The following is a 20,192-nucleotide window of genomic DNA, read 5'->3' as shown; positions in this document are numbered from 1 at the left end:
AGAATTTTATCAATTATTAACATTCGAAGGGATGATGTCACCTGGTGATCAGGACTTTGGTGAAGATTCCAATCTATGCAGGAAAAAGGAAGAGATAATTACATAAATGTTGGTGTAAATAGAGCTCTGACCTCTACACAACTGGACTCATCAGACTTTATGGAGAAAAAGGAAAGGGGGCGTGAGAATCTGGGGAGGAAACAGGGTCAACAGAAACTCTGCCTGTGTACATGGTGTTTAGATATATCATGGAAACGAAGCTAATGGGATGAAATTTAATCCGATTATCCTTTGTCTAAGAATGCCAAGTGAGCCATCGAGTAGTATAGACATTCTAAGGGAAGAGGAAATTGTATTCTTAGGGCTTTTATGCTGAAAGGGAAAGAACATGTGAATGTTTATAGGTAATAGGTCAAGTCTTACCATAGCAGAATGCTTATTCCTATGAACGCTAATTCTCACTTTTGTCATGTCCTTGTATTTAGCTAAATTACTGAATTCTAGTCAAAGTCGTCGTACAGAAAGTTAAGAAGGCTCCTCCTCTCTTTCACAGGGGAAATCTGCATCACTTAGATTGACAAGACGCAATTAGATGGGAAACAGAACGAAGACTAGACGAGGATTGGATCATGTTGGAACACTTGGAGTTTTGCGGAACACGCATACTGAAAAAAATAATAATTAAAATACGCATTTTTTGGGAAAAAAAAGGATTTTTCTGAAAGGAAATCATAAAAGAGATTTTGTTCCTGAGCCCAAGAACTATCCTCTAATCTGTATTGTGTGGGGGAGAGGTCCTGGGGTGCCCAGAGAGGTGCAGCAAGTGCACAGAGAGCTGTCTTATTGTCTGTTTCACAATTTATATTTATTTAAAATTTTATTTGTTAATACTATAATTGCAGATTATATTTATATAGGATCTCATATGTAACATACAATGTGTACATTATACATAAAGTAATCTGTGTGTAATCACGGTGCAGACTGAGGAAGGGGCGGGAGGTAGCCCAGTGCTGAATGAAGGAGTGATGCAGTTTACAATAGTCCCAGTGTACCACGCTGGTCCTCCCTCTTAACCGTCTATGGTCTTCTCTGCACTCAGAAAGGACAGGGTGTGTTTCAGTCTAGAAAACAGCTATTCTGGGGTGAAGTATCCCAGTTTCTAGGCTGAAAATGTTATTTTCTGGAGGAAGGCCAAGTCCTTTATTGGAAAACCTCAGTTATTGCACAGATTTTATGTCCATTCATGAGCAAAATAAATGTAATTGGTATCATTATTCATCCAACAAATGTGTATTGAATCTATTATATGTAAGATTTGTAACCGAGCAAAATCGATTTATCCACCAAATTGCCACTAATATTATTAAAACAGATAGACAAAAAAAAAATCAATCTGGAATGATGTTTCTTTAAGGAAAACAGTTACTATTGGATATACGGGGGGAAAAAAATTCTCTTTGAGTATTTTAGAAGCTTGATTAGGCCTTTTTTCCCCCAGTAAACTATGTCCATTAAATCATTGTGACTATGTGATCTCAGCTTATCCTTGCATTAATCTTACATCTAGAAATCTACGGGAATGAACCTGGCCAATGACCGGTTACAAATGAAGTCTAATGAGGATTTCTTAGAGTAGAACCCTTTACTTAACAACCTCCTTCCATGAATCTATTTCTGTGTGTTCCATGACCACATGCAGTTATATCTTTCTTTAACTTCTTCAGCTTGAGTTTAGGAACAGGTGCAGAATATTTGTATCTTTCAAATTAGCATCATTATTTTAAATGTGTAATTGACTATTTGGTTTTTCAGTTTTGTCTTTTTTTTTTTTTAACCGATTTTAATCAATTTTTATATGCTTTCAGCGCCTAAAGATAAAAACTTCAATAATCAGTAAATATAAATCAGATCACATTGGTATGGATGCGGAAACTACTCTGAGATGCTTTCTTTCCACTTGTATAGCTGCAGGATTTTTGTTCTCTCAAAAGTTTCTAGGTCTTAGAGTGGGTGAGAGGGTGATTAGCCTGAATTCACCACTGTCATTGAACCTCTTAGCAACATCGTGTGCCTCTGTCCATGTCTTCATGTGAATTGTTTTATCAACTTGTCCTTCATCTTATTTGTTATAGTTGCTCTGATTGCGGCATCTTCATTAAAACTCCAAGTAAGGCAACTTTTAAAAGAAATGATTTATCTAATGGACTATAAAATGGAGACTAGCGTATCGAGACATGAAGATACAGTGCAGTACGCAGCTCTACTCCCAAATGAAAGATGCACTCCGAATGAAAATGTTAAATATATCTTGACGGTAGGTGTGCTGGGGTTTCTACCATTTCCTATTCCTACAGTGTCATGATACACTTAAATAACAGAATGATGGACTTTGACTACAGTTGAAGGCCTATACTACTGTAATGACATGGGGGAAAACAGTGCTGGGAGGGAAAATGGAGAAGATGGAGAGGTAAATCCCTGAGCCTATGGAAATGCATCATGAAAATTGAAAAAAAAAAGAAATTATGTTTCTTATTATCATTAAAATAGCCATTGTGAAGAAATAATATTTGACAGGTTACATACAATATGATTCAATTTATACTTACAATATAGGAAAGACAAAAATACACAGAAAAGAAAGGGTTATTCTTTAGTGAGGACACAGGGTGACAAAGGGCAGGGACCATTGCGGGGCTATGGAATTATATCATGATTATGGAGATAAACACTTGATCAGTTCTCAAGACTCACACAACTGTGCAATAGAAAGATAGTGAATCATTCTTCAATTTAAAAATTATGCTTTATGACAAATTTCCTTTAAATTGCATAGACATACAAATGAAGTGTATAGCTGAGTTGATGTTGAACTCAGAGTTCAAATGAAAATCTCCTCCTCATCATTTGGCTCAGCATATGTGGTTCCTCTCTAGCCAAAACAGAAAATTTCATGTATGTTTCATCATACCAGTAGACTCTCAGACCCAATGTTTTCAATTTTGAATACACAGTACAAACTAATATTTAATATTCAAATCTATCTATCTAGTAATACAGTTCTGTAGGAGCCAGGATTTTTTACCCTCTCCCCATCCCCTCCCTCCACTGATTTCTAGTATATTATTACAATAGCACTGATTTCTAGTATATTATTACAATAGCATAGTCCTTCAAAAGCAGTCATAATTCCTCAATCTGCTATTTAAGTGTATCCTGACATTGCAGGTATGGACAATGGCAGATAGTCCAACATAGTATTGTCAAGATATTTAAATATTCTTAAATTCAAGGAATAGAAATTGTAGCTTCACTGTAAATATCATTCTCTTACCATGTTCAACTTCTAATAAGTGGGTTTTAAAATCGCTTCATGTCTAAAAACCACGTGTTTGATTGGCAGGAGGCCTGGATCACTGTAATAATGGACTTATTGTAACAGATACGTAATCCAACATCAGACAAATTGCCACATTCCACAGTGACAGATTGACCCTCTTGGCATCACATTCTCTGCTGGAGCATCCAGCGATGGATGGTCTTTCCATCTTAGGGAGTTAAGAACATTATAATTACCTCTACAGGAAGTATTTCTCTCATTGAAAGCCTCTCATTCCACTTCTGCCTGTTTGGGTATTTCCGGTTTTTTTTTCTTTGCATGAAAAATTCATTCCTGAATCCTGTCTTCTTCAACCTGCCCTCAACAGATACCATTTTCCATTTCCACATAGAAACTTGAGTCTCTTTCTGATCTTTTTATTATTATTGTTGCCAATATTATTATTGCTAATATTATTATGTTGATTGGCTATTGTTTGTGTGTCCTTAATGATAACTGCCCAGTTTGGAGCACAATTCTTTGAGTGATCTAATGAGGAATATCTAATATTTTTTTATTATAAATTTTATGTGTATAACTAGGAAACTTAAACTTTGGCTGTATTCTTTCTGACATGACATGGCTGTATTTTTAAGGCAAATTCTGGTTTAATATTCTCTTATATTTCAGCTTTATATCATTTGGACAATTTATCGATATACATCAAAGACTCTCTCTCCAATCACTCAGAGTTGTTTCTGTTGCACAGGAAGAAAAACAATACACTTTAGTGGTGGCATGTTCCATTCATTGACACTGTTGCAGCTAATTGTTGAATAAGATACAAATTCATTCAATCATGTAATCACTCAATTTGTATTTCTTCATTTACTCATAAAGGAATCATGAAAGACTTTTAAGTATCCTACTGAAATATAAATATTTCTTGTCTATTGCAGTTTTGATTTTCCAGTCTAGCAAGCCTGTTAAAAAAAGAAAAAAAATTTAATGCAATGAGGCTTCTTAGTCAACCTGTGGTAATGAACACTGCTTCATTTTCTGGTTTTGGTAGCACATCCTTATAAATATTGATTCTGAATTCTTGCCTGAGATGAATAGAACACTCCTAACATTTCAAAAATAAGTATTATACTTCAAAAAAAAAAAATTATATATATATGCTTTATTCTTGTGTATTTCTTCCTGTTTCCAGTGAATCTCAAACATTTTTCCCACACAGTTAAATTACCATTTAGATGTTCATATTTTTACATTGCCAATTGAAATTGTGCCACATGGATTTATTCTAGTTTATTTTGCCTTTATCTTCCTCTGCCCTGTCTCTCTCCCTCTCTTCTTTCACAGAAATCAATATCAATAATCTAGTCAAAATTAGATCAACATTTCTCAATATTTTAAAAGATTAAAACATGAAAAAATACATTTACCTGCAATTTGATTTGCTCATAAAAATACATCACATTTCTGACTCACATGAATACCTACCTCTCTTATTCTTTTTAGCAGCTATACAATATAACAGCATATATTTAGGTTCCTATGTATTTTAACCTTCTCTTATTTATGACCAGATTGAAAAAATTGCAACAAATATCAGAGACATTTACTGATACATTCATTCCCATAGGGCAGATCCCCCAAATACGGTGGTTAAATCGGAACGTAAGAGCAGCTAGCAACGTGCTGCATAAATATTTTCTGATACTCCATTCCATCTTCCCAGCACTGTTAAATGTTTCATGATCAAATGAAAAAGATTTTTTTTATTATTTTTACTAATATATTTCCATTTATTAATGGAAACAGGGCTTCCTTAACTTAGTCGTCACCTGGAGTTTTATTTTCGAATTGCTTCTTTATAACTTTGTTCATTTACCATATTATGTTGGTTTTCCTCAGTCCACTAATGCTGCTTTTGTATTTTGATTGTAAGCATTTTATATTCTTTACGGTTTAAATTATCTAGACCTTTAAAAATTAATATTGAATCTTATGCTAAGCACTAGTTCTAACATGTTTTTGTTATTTTGTATTAGGGTATGTACTCCTGATTAAGGGTCGTTAGGACATTGGAAATTACATAGGTAGTGGTGGCATAATAATTGCTAACATAGCCTCACCACCATCATTTTGTTGCCTATTGGCCTTACATTGGCCAAACAGACTGTTGCTTCTTCTGTACCAATGAAAACAATGCCTGTCAGAAAACATTTGCTATTTTATGCATTTTATTTTTAATTTAGACCCCAAAAGGAAAATTAGTGAGTTCAAACTCATGAACATGCTAAGGCTTATAATTCACATTCTTGGTAAATATGTCATTTCTTTCCACTTTCCTCTTTTATTGTGCTGCCATTAGAGATTATAAAATTGGCAAACTGATACCATTATATATTATGGTGCTTTATGCTATATTTTATTTCACTTATTTTAAGTAACATTAAACACTCCTCTTTGGCTTAATGGATAACTTTCTGTGTGTTTGTAATGGTTAGCATACTTATGCTATTTTCCTCTGTGGAGTAATAATTTCTTCTATGATCATTTTTTGTGAAAAAAAATGTTGCTTGATTAATACGTTTTCAGCTAGAGAGTTTAAAAAAGATGCAGAGATTCTTGTTTAAAAGTTATATCTAAGGAAATGTCAAAACATTAATGGAAAATATAGCTTAAAATTACTAACTGTGGTGCAAAAATTTTTGAAGTACATGCCCATGAGAAATCTTCAGACAGTTCATCAAAAATGTGTATTATGAAAAACGTGCATTGGAAAAAGTTGGCCTTTGCAGTAAGTGATCCTGGGAAAATTGCGTATCTGCAGCAATAATGAAATTAGACATTGCTCACCATCTCTAAGAACCAAATCAAATCTGATTAAAGACCTACATGTGAGAGCTAAAGCTTTCAACCAACACAAACAAAATACACAAGAAATATTTCAGGACATTACAACAGGGAAAAATTTTTGTATACCCTAAAATAGAGGATATAAAGCAAAGCAAAAAAAAAAAAAATAGACAAATTGAATTGCACCAAATCAGTGAGCTTCTGCATAGCAGGAAATAAAAGCCTAACTAGATAAATGAGATTTCATCAATCTAATGAGCTTCTGCATAACAGAGGAAATGAATGGGACAGAAAGAAACAATCTACAGAAAATGACTGAAAATTGCATGTGACGTTGTGGTGCAAAGGAGCACTTGTATACTCGCTGGCGGGAATGCTAACTTACACAGTCTTTGTGGAAGATTCTGGAGTGCCCAACCCCCTGCAAATAGAACTAGTCCATGACTCAGAAGGCTCAGTGCTGAACATACATCCCAAAAAGCTGAAGTCAAATTGCTGTTCGGACATCTGCTCTCACATGTTTCCTGCAGTCCTGTTCACTACAACTAGGAAGTGGTGCAGGGCAAAGGAGCAAAGGTGCCATGGGAGAGGCTGACTAAATGGTAGTGATTTATAATTAGATGGGTGTAGGAGGTTCAAGGTTTGTATTGTCCACTAGGATGGCTGCCATATTAATGTTTTTCTAAGGTTTATTTTAAAGATTTCTTTGTTTTTATTGGAAAGTCAGATATACAGAGAGAAGGAGAGACAGATAGGAAGATCCTCTGTCCAATGATTCGCTCCCCAAGCGGCCACAGCTGCTGTCACTGAACCAATCCAATGCAAGGAGCCTGGAGCCTCTTCAGGGTCTCCCAAGCAAGTGCAGGGTTCCAAGGTTTTGGGGTATCCTCGACTGCTTTCCCAGGATGGGAAGTGGGTCTGCCCGGATTAGAACAATCAAAGGGAATTTTTGACAAGAGGAAAAAAAAAGCTACGCATGGATTTCAAAATTCTTTTCCATCCAAATGAATTTACCAATTAATTTCAGCCTCCTTTTAAGCAAGTAAATGGGAAGTATTTCTCTGGGGAGCTGCAACAGCAGCTCTTGGCCTTGCAAATTTGAAACTACTGTTCTATCCTACATCATTTTTAGGGGGAAGGGACAGCCTAGCCGGCAAGCTGCATTTCAGAAATACTCTCTGTAATATCCTGAAAACCTTTTACTTTTCGTGCTGGCTTTATTTTTCAGAATAAGGAACAAGGTTGACAAGTTCTGTGGAACTTTTTATGCATCTTCTGAGAAAAAGCTCATATTTTATTTTAATGCTTACCATTCTTGTGGATATTTTTATTTTGTAACTGGAGCTGTGGAACAAGGTTGACAAGGATGGGAGAGAAAACTCTGCTGGGTTTCTACTCATTTTTTGCACTGGAAGACGACAATGCCTAGAGTTTACCTTATTATGTTTAATTAAAGCCACTATTTTGGTTTAAAAAAAGAGAGAGTGGTTTCAGTAAGATTGAAGAGCCTTGCCTAAACTCACAGTTGCAATCTGTTACTCATTTTATATCCCCTCAAGAGCTCCTCTTATTGTGGCTTTGCTGCCTGTTCACCTTCATGTTCTGTTTGAGCTTCCAGGCACAGTTAGAAATGCTGTTTAATATTTGGAATCCTTACTTCATCATCTAAACTTAAAAAAAGCTAACTTATACCACAGGTGCTTCAGACTTGTATTTATTTAATATTTATTTATATTATTCTGTACAGATACACACAGCACATCTTATGCAATATACTGTAATATATTTACATATCACATCTTATGCTCACATACTATCACTCTTTCTAATTATTCACACACAGATAGTATTTTTATTGATTGTTGAATTATCATGTAATTGTTTTTATCACTCCAGATGCACTATCTAATTATATATCTATTAGCTATTATCCATCTACCTTTCCAACTATATATTGCATTTAGCCTTCACCAATGATACTTAGAGGAAGATATATATTTGTTATTAGTATAATGTAGCTAAATGCTAGATACTAAAGTAGTTCTCAGTTTTCTGCTCAGATGTCTTAGAGCTAAAAGACACCCTAAGATTCAGCTTTTCCTTCATATTTATTCAGTGTAAACCTCTTTCATCTAAGCATTATCCAAGATTTAATCATATTATGTTCCATTGATAAACACAACATTGGAATATGGCAGAGAAAAATAAAAATAAGGGTATTAGGGATGATTCAAGGATTTGGCTGTTAAAGATAGAGCACAAGCTGTAGCCTGCACTTTCAAGAACTCAAAATGAAAAAAGCATGCTTCTAAAAATATAGCGTCTGAGCCAATTTTTGTTAAATGTTTGAGATGTACTCTGTTCGCTCCTACTGTTTCTTAAAGGGGAACTGCCACCCTTTAACAGCTGACGAATAACTAGGAAAAGTCAGACTACAATCTAGTAAGAGGAGAGCTAACACATTTCACAAGGGGAGGTCTGTGCACCTGTTCCTGTCTGTCTCTACAATTGCATGGGATGCTATTGTCTTGGTACTTAGGAGAGTCAGGAAAGAAAGGCACAGTACGCTTTGACTCTCACGTTTACATAACGGTTTTACTTAGTGACATTGGTCTGTTGAAAAGCTTATTGAAATGTTTACAAATTTCCAGGGTTCTACTTAGTGATTATCAGAATACTCTATAGTTTCCTTGGAAATTTATCAAGTATGCTAGACCAAATGGCAGTTATCTTTCAGGGGATTCTCGAAAGCAGGATAAGTCACAAATCTGTGGATTCAGAAGGACATTGGGTTTATTTTTCTTTTTCAAAGTTGTGTGCGATGGAAAAAGCAAAATATATTTAACTTTGTAATCTTTGCGAGGGATTTATAATCCATCTTAGCTAATTCATTATAGTTAGCAAATGTTCATTATATTACAAAAAAATTTCTGTCTTTGGACTATTGGCTCTGAGTGTGGTTTAAGCTTATTATCTCTTGTTTTGGGTTTTACATGATTCGAGAACAAGGAAGAGTGATGTTCAGCTTTTGTGTCCTATGTGGCAAAGAACTCCAAAGTCATCAATGTTAAAATGTAATTGGAAGGTTAGGAGTTAACCATATTTTTGATAACTTAAAACTTGTAATTTTTTACTTCTCTACATTCATAAGAATCCCTAGATTATTTTCCAAATTGATGATATATTCTTGTATAAAATTTTCATAAAAACAGTAATCTTTTCATGTGTAAGCAGCATGTGGGAAAGGCCACAAGACTGTTGCATTTGGGGAAGAGTTGTAACTTTGTTGTGAACACAATTTTTTTGAAAGTATTTTAACAACAGAAAGGTACAGGGAGACAAAGATTGAAAGAGAGAGATCTTCTGTCTGCTGATTCAGTTTCAAAATTCTTGCAAAACCTATTGGGCCTCAGCCAGAAACTCACTGCAGGTGTCTCGGGTGGTTGGCAGCAACCAAGCTATGTGTGCCTTCAAGTGTTGTCTCAGTACAAGTTAGCAGGAAGCTCGAATCCAAGATGGAGCCTGAATTGGATGCCAGACACACTGGACATGCTACCCAGGGATCTTCACTGATGTCCTAAATACCTGCATCCTGGGGTCACAATTCCGATCATGAATGGTGTTGTTTGAGAATTACTTTTGTATTGTCCCAGTTCAAACCTTTATGTATTTTTCTCTTGTAAATGGAAAAGGAAATATTTAGATATGCTCCAGCCACAATAACAACATTGCGATTTCTAACACTTTTTAAAAATCTATGAATCTGTTTTTAAGGTTTTGATGATTCTTGGCTCATGTCTATTTAATCGTGGCTGTGCAACAGTTACAAAAGAACAAATTATACCAGCATTAGGTAATTGATCAGTGTCACAGCAAATGGCTGTTGTGATTGGTGAAAAGAGTGAACACGACTGAAATGGAAGTTTCATAATGCCTTTACAACACTACTTTTCTGCACATCTTTAAAGAACAGACATTGCTGGTGTAGGTTAAATCAGATGAAGTCCACATACAGCTTTCCACAAAAGAAAAGGCTGTTTGATTTGTATGGGTTTAGAGCTTTAACTGATGTGTCGATCCCAGGGAGACCACAGGCCACTTGCCATCACTGGATTGATTTCTTTCAAAATGCAAGGCTTGATGAGCAGAATCATACTTCATTGTGAGCAGAATGATACTTCACATACACATTTACTAAACAGTCTTCAGAGACTTTGGTAATGTGATGAATCTTGGTGGCAGAGATTTATGTAAATAAAACTTACAAATAAGGTCCAGATTTCCTGATAAGCACATGCAACTGTTTTAAGAAAAAAAAAAATTTGAAAGAGTGGTTTCTTTTGTTATTGTTAATTTGATAACTCTATGTCCTGTATTTTCCCTGAGGTTATTTTGGTGTGTGAAATGAGTTTATTTTTGCAAAATGTGCATCCCAAATAACCACAGCTAGCAATTCAAAGAAATATCCCACACTATAGAATGAAATCTACAGTTGGGTGGCACGCACTGCTTGCAGTCACTGGCTGTGCTGAAGTGGTGGTCTGGATTGCACACCTGTGCCACACATTATGGGATAAGAAGACAAGTTACATCCTGAAATGAGAAGAGTTGCCAGCACAGTGGAACCATACCACACAGCACTCTGAAGGTTAGGAACCTCAGGATAGAATTGTTGTTGGCAGTGGACCCCTTAGGATGCGGACAGCTTTCTCATTTGCTGCCGCAGAGATCAGAAGCAGAGCAGTAAGGACTCAAACTGGTACTTGGGCATTGCATGCCATAGCTTTAAGCATTGCCCCACACAATGACCTCTTCAGTTCAAATTCAAATGACAGGAAAAGCAGGAGTACAGTAACACAGAATAGATGCATAATTACAAAGCAATAGTTATCTTTGGATGTGAGCATTAAATGATTTTAGCTTGCTTTGTAAATGCTTTTCACAATTTTAAGTACGTAAACACAGAGTCATCTTCAGGAGACAAACTGGTTCCTGAAGTTGTCTAAGTGAAGTTGTGCCTATCTCCAGTGGTCCCCTACAAGAAAAAAGACTGATAAGTGTGAAATTTATTTTGGACAGAACCAAATGAAGCAAATGAATGTAGAAGTTAAATTAATTTTTCATGATAACCATTCCCAAATTTGTTCATAGTAATTAGGTTGTTTGTCGCTCAAAATTAATCTAAACCTTCATGATTATGTTCGTTTTACTCTGTTAACAAAATTAGATAATTTTCCATGTCAATGTGTGTGTGTGTGTGTGTGTGTGAATACTTCTAGAGTAAGATGAAGCTAAATTTCTCACCCTTGAGTTTATATTTCCTTTCTTGGCCACATCATGGGTATTAAGGGTTTTTTTCCTATTGATTTCATCCTCTTCAGAACATTTAGTGCTTATGGTTTGGCCTACCTAAGTGGGTCATTAGTATTAAGATTCATGTTCCAGGATATGCTAACTCCATCTTTGCAAAAATATAAATGCCTTAATATTGTAATATCCATTTTTTCTCTGACTACCACCGTAGACTCTAAAAAAGTATGTAATGATAGATTGGGTTGATCGATGTTTAAATGTAATGTCAGTTTATTATGACAAGGTACACAGTCATCCACACGATAATGTAAAAGTAAAAATATTTTTCGATTCCTTATGAACATTCATTACTTCATTGTGACTCTTGTAAAAACAGCATCTTATAGAATAAACTAGTTTTTTGTATTCTGAAAATATGACTTAACTAATTCTTGCTTAAATTTACCCCTAAGTAACCTTAAATAATCACCTTACTGTCTGTCAATTTAGCACCACATTCACAGCTGAGAGAAAGAGAAATGAAAGACAAACAACGTAAGTGCTAATACTTTAGCTAAACTACTGTCAGATTTTGGGAGGATTTGGCCCTGATTTTAAAAAATGGTGCTATGTCATACCTAACGAGCAAATGGACACGCAGCGGGAAAGCAGAATGAAGCATCCATATCACCCAAATTAGAGAGACAGTTGTCCAAACATTGAAAAATAACCTGCTGGTGAGGATGCAGAGAAAAGGGTACCACCGTCAGTGTCGGTGGGCTGTAAACTAGCACAGCCCTTCAAGGAAGACAAAATGTAGATTCCTCCTGGCTGAGAAAAACAACTCAACCATCCCATTCTTGGCTATGTTACACAATGGTCTGAGATCAGCATTGTAAAAGAGTTGCGTGTACAGCCAGCCACATGCTCGTAGCAGCTTAATTCACAATAGGTAAGATACGGAATCAACACAGATGTGAATCAACGGATGAGTACATGAAGAAAATGCTTTACACACACATACACACACACATACACACGCTACTCATTCCTAAGACAGAATGGAATCCTGTCTTTGGAGCAAAATGCCTGTAAGTTATCTTTCCTTTAGTCTTATTTTTTTCTAAGTAATAGAAATAGAAAACATTTAGGCTTAATAAAATAAGCCAGACCCAGGAAGGTAAATATGTTTTTTTTTTCTGATTTGTGATAACTAATATAGATAGTATAAAAATATCTATATATATATAAATAAAATTTCCAACTTGAAATTTAAATATCACCTATATTGCTGTTAGTGATATTTTTGTCTTCAACCTACTGAACTCCTGATTTAGTGGACTAAGCCTGTGATTCTGTAAAATATGTTCAAATGTTTTTACAAAAGTTAAAAAAAAAAACAAAAAGGGAGGAAGGGAAAGAAGCATTGTTATATTTCTAGATTTTTCTCTGTGAACAATTTGAAATTTGTTACCTTTTTGCTAATAAAATTACAAAAGTATGTCTATGTTTTTTAAAAATAAATAAATCCGAATAGCCTCAATTTCACATTTATGTTGTCTAGGCTCGCCTTAGAATAAAGAGTAGTTTTACTATGCTCTTGCCCGCTGCTGTGTCTGATGTTGGTCTTAAAACCCACTTTCTGTCCGTGGGAAGTTAGCTGAGAAGGCAGCTTGTTGGGGTGATTGGAAGATTGATCACTTTCAATCAATACTCTCCTGCACTTCTCGAGATTCTTGGACTGCCAGCCAACAGAAAGACAACAAGTTGTCAGACACTACTGCCACAGCACTTGTTATTAGCTAGCTGCGATTTCAAGAAACTTTGATCTGGGCCAGAGGCAGAGGACGCGGATGGCTCTGTGCGCTGGGGAGGACGTGCCAGACTTGAGTGTGGCCTCTTGTTGCTGTTCTTGTGCAGTACTGGATAGCCTGGGGAGGCTGTGGGACTAACACTGCATTCGAAGCCCGATCTGTACCACCGTGATCCATGAGGTGGTGGACACCAGCCTTTCCCTGGTGTCTAGCGTTGAGCAGTGGTCATGGTTTCACTTGAACGGTGAAATGATGAGGTTGAGACTCCTCCACGATGTCCAAGTTCCTAGGGAAGGTACTTATCGAGACTACTAAGCAGGCAGGAAGTAGCATTAGACAACATATAAGGCAGAATTGCAAACTCACAACCAACTTAACAACAACAATGACAATCCATGGTTTTAAATCTAGATAATTACATAAAGACTAGGACAGTATTACTGCGTGTGTGTGTGTGTGTGTGTGTGTGTGTGTGTGTGTGTGTGTGTGTTGGGAAAAAGATTTGAGGATGTAGTAAGAGTGGCTTGTTTTGTAGGAATAATCAACTAAGGATTTTTATCTCCTTTTTGTAGAAAAAAATACAGATTTGAGCTTATAAGTGGTTGGTAATGCATATTTTCACAACTCTGAATTTTTTTGTGTTTACAATAATTAGTCAAGAAAATAGAAATAGATCAACATAGGAAAACAAAACATAAAATAAAATTGAACACCTTCAGAAAATCATCAAATAGATTTAAGAAGACTCTGGGAGGAATCCAGTTCTGGATCCAACGCTGTTCCCTCTGACTTGGATGGTAAGGGGTCCGGCTTTTGGGAGATAACTAGGAAAAGATGAGGTCATGAACAGGGACTGCTTTAGAACGGTGTAGGTGTTTTGGTAACATTTCTGAGACATTGCACAATGAGAACTTGACCGTCTTTAAGCCAGCAGAGGGCCCTCCCCAGTGCTTAAGAGCTGGCATTTCGACTTTGATTTCTGAGATCTAAAATCATGAGAAATAAATTTTTTCACAAATAAAAATTATGGCACTCAATTTTTTTTAAATAAATGACAACACCAGGTTGTAAGGGACAAACCCGTGGTATCACCTAGCTTACACTAACAGGAGTGCAGTTTCTCACATAATTTGCTTGTCAAACACCATGGCCATCCAGTCTGTGATGCTATGTTGTAACGGCTTGAAGGGTCTAAGGCCGGTTGAAAGAAAACCCATTTCTATTACTTAGAAAAAATAAGGCTAAAGGAAAGATAACTTAGAAACAGTATAAAAGGATGATAATCGCGCTCCAGGCACAGGTGAACCAAGAACGAAACTTAGATCACAGTCTAGTATAGTTTCAAGGGTAAGTTGGAAAGTGGCAAAAATGATCCATGGAATAGAGAGAAAATTTATTTTGCTGAGAATTAACCAAAAGGAAGTGATACATTTTTAGATTTATTTACTTGGCAGGTGTAGAGAGAGACTAGAGAGAGCGAGCACTTTCAGCTGCTAATCTACTTCCCAAGTGCCCACAACAGGAAAAGCTGGTTCAGGTGGAAAGCAAATCCCAGCAACTCCAGCCAGCTCTCGCTTGGTGAGAAGCATGCAAGAGGTCCATCCATCATCCTTGGCCTCCCAGAACACGCATGAACAGCAAGGTAAAGTTCCTAGTGGACACAGGACTTGAACCTCAGACATCCTAAGCGGTGTTCTAATCACTGCACCAAACACCTGCCCTTCTATGCGTTGTTTCACGATTTGAAAAGCTAAATTCTAAATGACCTTTGATTGTGTAATCTCTTCTCATTAAGTGTGATCATTTAATTTTCATGAGCTTTCTTTTATAATGAGAATAATAATTGTTGTAGAAGTAAATAAGTCCTTATTTCCCCCTAAATCAATTTATTTTAATGAGGGAAGATTATCTTGGGTGGCTATGTGCTAATCCTATTGGTTTGTGAAAAAAAATTACCGATTTAGGTAACATTCAAGGCTGAGAAAGGGAATGTCTGTGTTTCTGGCCCTATGTTGAAGAACTGCTGGGAGTTATCAGCAGTCCCCACAGGAGAATTATGAATGAACAGGAGACCCCAACCTTCGCTTACTTTCAAGGTTAGGGATGAGGCTAGAGGTTTCTAGAGCATGCGTAAAGGGAAGAGTTTTATCATGTGAAATGAATATGAGATGCGCAGGGTTGCTATGAACAGCAGAGATGGCATAAACTCCATCATGGGAACAGCAATGAGTGGACAGCGTGCTGCCCTGCTTCTGGCATTCTGACTGCACGCCCAAGGGTAAGGCGCAGATCACAGCGGATGCTTCCTTCCTCCTGCCTACCATGATGGTGACCCTGTTCCTCCCGCTCTCCTAAGTGCTCAGCAAAAAGTGAAAAAAAAAAAAAATGTAAGGGAAAGCCTTTTGGACAAAATCATGTATTCAATACAATTGAATTGAGACTGGTTTGGATTTTGAGTGTCAGAAAAGGATTTTAAAGTAACTCAGGGAAAAGTGTAAAAGCGTCTAAGGAAAAGGTGGCTAACATGAAAGAGCTGCGTAAGAATAAAAGAAAACGACAGAAAAATATCAAGGAGAAACACTGGTTTTGATTTAAGGAACTACTGGAAAAGAAGACATGCAAAATATCATCGGGAAGATTGTAAATGGCTTCTTCCCATTGCATTCTTTTGCCTAGTTTAGGAGTCTGTACATTTAACCAGATTAGCTTCCCATCTCTTTTTTGTTTCTGCTCAACATCTTAGTGCTTGCCTTTCCCGCTGTTCTTCTCTTCCATATTTGACCACATGTGCCACATAATTTGTCATTGAAATATGCATCTGCATATGCTGGTAATTTAAATATTAGTATTCATCTCCCAGATTCTGCCTAGATATGTAACAAGTATCCTTAGGATATACAACGATCGCCTCTCCTAATTGGAGGGGAACATTTCAAACCATCACTCTGTTCGAGACAAAATTGACCTGGTCAGCTCCATTAGAGCACTTGCAGTGTGCTGTTGCATTAATTTGCTCATCCATGTGTCTATCTCTATTAGATTCAATATTATGAGAGCATAAAACGTTATTTCATTCATCTTTTTCTCTGCAAGCACCAGGGCAGTGAGTAGAATATACTAGACACATAATGATTTGTGCTGAATGACTGCATGAATGAAGACATGAATGAAAACTTTACCTGTGGCTCAGCTGGAGACTGTTACCTCGCCTCCCTGCATTTTCGATTTGTCTCAGAATAACCCGATGTGTGCTAGACCATCATATGAATAGTTTGCAGGCGGGAACTGCGTGGACCCTCTGGTCATTTCTACATTGTACAAGTCTCAGCAATATGTATAAGTCTCCTTCAATACGACAAACAACTCACCTTGTTACTTTCATTTCTATATGACTGCCATGATGGCAACTCTTCATTGCAATAGTTTCTATTCTTTATTTTTTATTAATATATTAGGTATCTGATGCAGATTCCCTTTATAAGCACTTATTTTATTATTATTTTATGAAAATACTCATAGTAGTGTTTTATTTTTCGTTTTGGTAGAACACGATTTTTCTTTTTCTGTACACAATGAATATTGTAGTTTATCACTCTAAGTTTTCCATCCTTAAGTACAAATTTCCTTTTGTTGTGCTAAAATATAGGTGGTGATATTCTGAAGAAGTTTACTCTCAGAATGCTGAACATTTAATGAAAAAAACAAAAGTACCAAATTGTAATGACATGCTTTTCTAGGATTACAGTGTAGAATATCTTATACTTGAATTATGTTGGAATTTCCAATTAGGGTGCAGAGGTTGGCATGAATTTCATTGTACTGAGACAGTGCTGACAAGCCAGGCTTTCAGTATAGCTTTGTGGATTGCATAGAGAAATTTGATCATGGTCAGCTTTTTATTGCAAAAGTAGACTCCCATTGGGTCTACTTCCTTCAGAGGCATTCTATCTGGCAAAGATTATTTTTTGCCTACCAATATTTTCATTATATTAAACTAATAAATGACATTGATTACTGGGGAAAACTCAAACCATGATTAATCTTTGAATGTTTGTGGCAAATGTTACAGAAAACATGTACAGATCTTAAAATTTTATTCACGAAAAAAAAATTGTTTTTTATTTTCTGTTTCCTGGGAACTTTTTGAAGTACTGTTATATCAACCAAAGTTAAGAGAATATAATAGCCAATCTGAACACTTCTAAATGTGTTTTATGTTTAGGATCGCGTATATTATGGTGGGGTTGTCTTATGCACATTAATGTGAGATTAAAATAACAAATTCAAGGCATAGGGCAATGGCTCAGTGGCTGGAGTCCTCTGCTTGCACACATAGGGATTCCATATGGGCATTGGTTCATATCCCAGCTGCTCCACCTCCCATCCAGTTCCCAGCTTGTGTGCAGGGAAAACAGTAGAGGATGGCTCAAAGCCTTGGGCACCTGAACCCGAGTGGGAGACCATGAAGAAGCTGCTGGTGTCTAACTTTGAATCAGCTCAGCTCTGGCTGTTGCAGCTACTTGGGGAGTGAAACAGAACCATGGGACAGAACGTTTTTCTCTCTGTCTCTCCTCCCCCTCTGTAAAATTATTTGAATAGGAGATGTTTTCCCTAAAATTTCATAGAACACTGTAAGTACTTGATTGAAAAAGTCAGCAAACTTTGCAAATTTGTATTTAGAAAATTACAAAAATGAAGCCTGACGTTCTATAGCTGGTATTTTGGACATTATGCAAATAAGTAATATTCTTGATCATTAATAATCTCAGACAAAAAAATAAATGCCTGGCATACATTTTCCCTTGTTACAACGATCATATATGTTTTTGAAAAGCCATGGCAGAGACAGTGAGGCTACGATCATGTGAACCAATTGGATCTTACACTCTCCATTGCTGATGGGCGAGGGAAACCATCATTTCCAATGTGCATGTTGCTATACACCAACCTGTGGTGCAGTCATGGTGGCTGAAAACAAAGTTCTCTGAGAAGTTAAGCAGAGTCTTCCTGAATCTCTCAGCTGAGAGTGAAGGAAAGGAGAATCATCAAAGACTGGCCACTGAGTCAGCAAATGCCAAGCGGTCTGTCGTCAAAAGGTAGCCACCTTCTTCTGTGATTCTCTGTACAGTTTTGTAAACGACGCAGTCTACAAATAGCTTGCAAAGCCTACCACAGTTCTTTTTCTCATGATATTGTTATAAATGCACACAGATACTGGACCACAGGAATTACCCAGATGAGATTCAATTTTACAAATGTTGAAATGTATGATAGTACTTCTATAAAAGCTACTGCATAATGAGTCTGGTACTATACTTTACTACTATTTTACACTTGATCTTAGCTTTACTACTATTTTAAAAGATTCAGTTACTTTTATTGTAAAGGCAGATTTTCTTTTTCAGAGAGAGAAGGTCTTTCATCTGCTGGTTCACTCCCTAGATGGCTTCCAACATCGGGACTAATCCAATCTGGAGCCAGGAGCTTCTCCAGGTCTCCCATGTGGCTGCAGGGTCGTAAGGACTTGGGCCATCCTCACTGCTCTCTCAGGCCACAAGCAGAGCTGAAGCAGAAGTGGAACAGCCAGGATACAAATCAGTACCCTTATGGGATTCCAGTGCCACAGGGTGGTGTATGAATGTAATTATATAAGTATATGTATATATGTATGCATATAAAATCTCTAACATTCCATATATAGATTGTATGCATATTATATAGTTGTATATAATCTCTACATAGGCCTTCTTAAATGTTTCAATAAATATAAATCTTGTATTATATATACACATCTTCCATCTGGTGGTTCTGTCTGGTGGCTCACTCTAATGATTGCGATGGCCGGGGTTGGCCAGGCAAAAGCCAAGAGGCAGGGGTTTCATCTGGATGTCTGACATGGGTGGCGGGATCCCAGCACTGGGATCTTCTGTCATGGCTTTCACAAACCATTAGCAAGCTCCAAGATCAGAAGTGCTGCTGCTTGGGCACAAACCAACCTTTCTAAAAAATGTTAATGCTGCAGTCCGGTTGTCTTACCCACTGTGCCACAGCACCAAACTCTATTCTTCAATTTGTTTGAATGTCTGGTTAGAAAACTTTTTTCCTTTGACAGTGTAGTAAAACTTCAAGGATACTATTATCTGAATCCTTTTTTTTTTTCTGATTCCTGTGTTTTTGATGCTACTTTCTAAGACACATAAGCAAGGAGCTGGATTCGAAGTGGAGTATCCAGTGCCCCTAACGGCATCATTATGGGATGTGAGTGCCATGGCTGACAGCTCTACTCCTTCTGCCAAAATGTTGACCCCCAGCACCTTCTTTTTAAACTTAGATATGAAAATAATCCCCAGTTTGATTTTCAGAATCTTTTATGATCTACACCATCACAAAATCCAAAAGTAAATCGATAGCACCTTTTCTACTTGGTTGTGAACTATAAAAACCTAGGCAAAAATTGAAAAATCTCAATTTTCTTGGGATATCACACTATATAATTAAATTAAATGTCAACATGCATGCTGAAAGCAGATGGTATAATCTTAGAATTAACTCACAAGGCAGTGCATTTCCAAACTGAACAGTTCTTTAATCATTGTTTTCCAGTTGCAGAAAAAAAGATACTAAAAGTCTCAGAGTAACATTGTAGAAACCTGGCTGCCACCTTCATCACTCGTTTTCCTTTCGAGAGAAGCCAGTGACATCTTGAGGACTGTCTAGTACTCTGCAGAAATATACATGTGAAATATAGTAAATTCTGAAGAGTGCGTCCCAGCTCCAACTTTGTCAATGAGCCACTTGGAAAAAAAATCTGCCACTACAAAGAAGTGGCGATAAGTTAATATGAAGATCCATGCCAGAACTTCCCGGTTTGCTCAAGATTATTTTTTTTTTTGGAA

This window comes from Ochotona curzoniae, unplaced genomic scaffold, assembly GCF_017591425.1.
Source record: "Ochotona curzoniae isolate NIBS_2020 unplaced genomic scaffold, NIBS_Ocur_1.0 contig_4501, whole genome shotgun sequence".
Classification (NCBI taxonomy): Eukaryota; Metazoa; Chordata; class Mammalia; order Lagomorpha; family Ochotonidae; genus Ochotona; species Ochotona curzoniae.
This window is presented reverse-complemented; position numbering follows the sequence as displayed.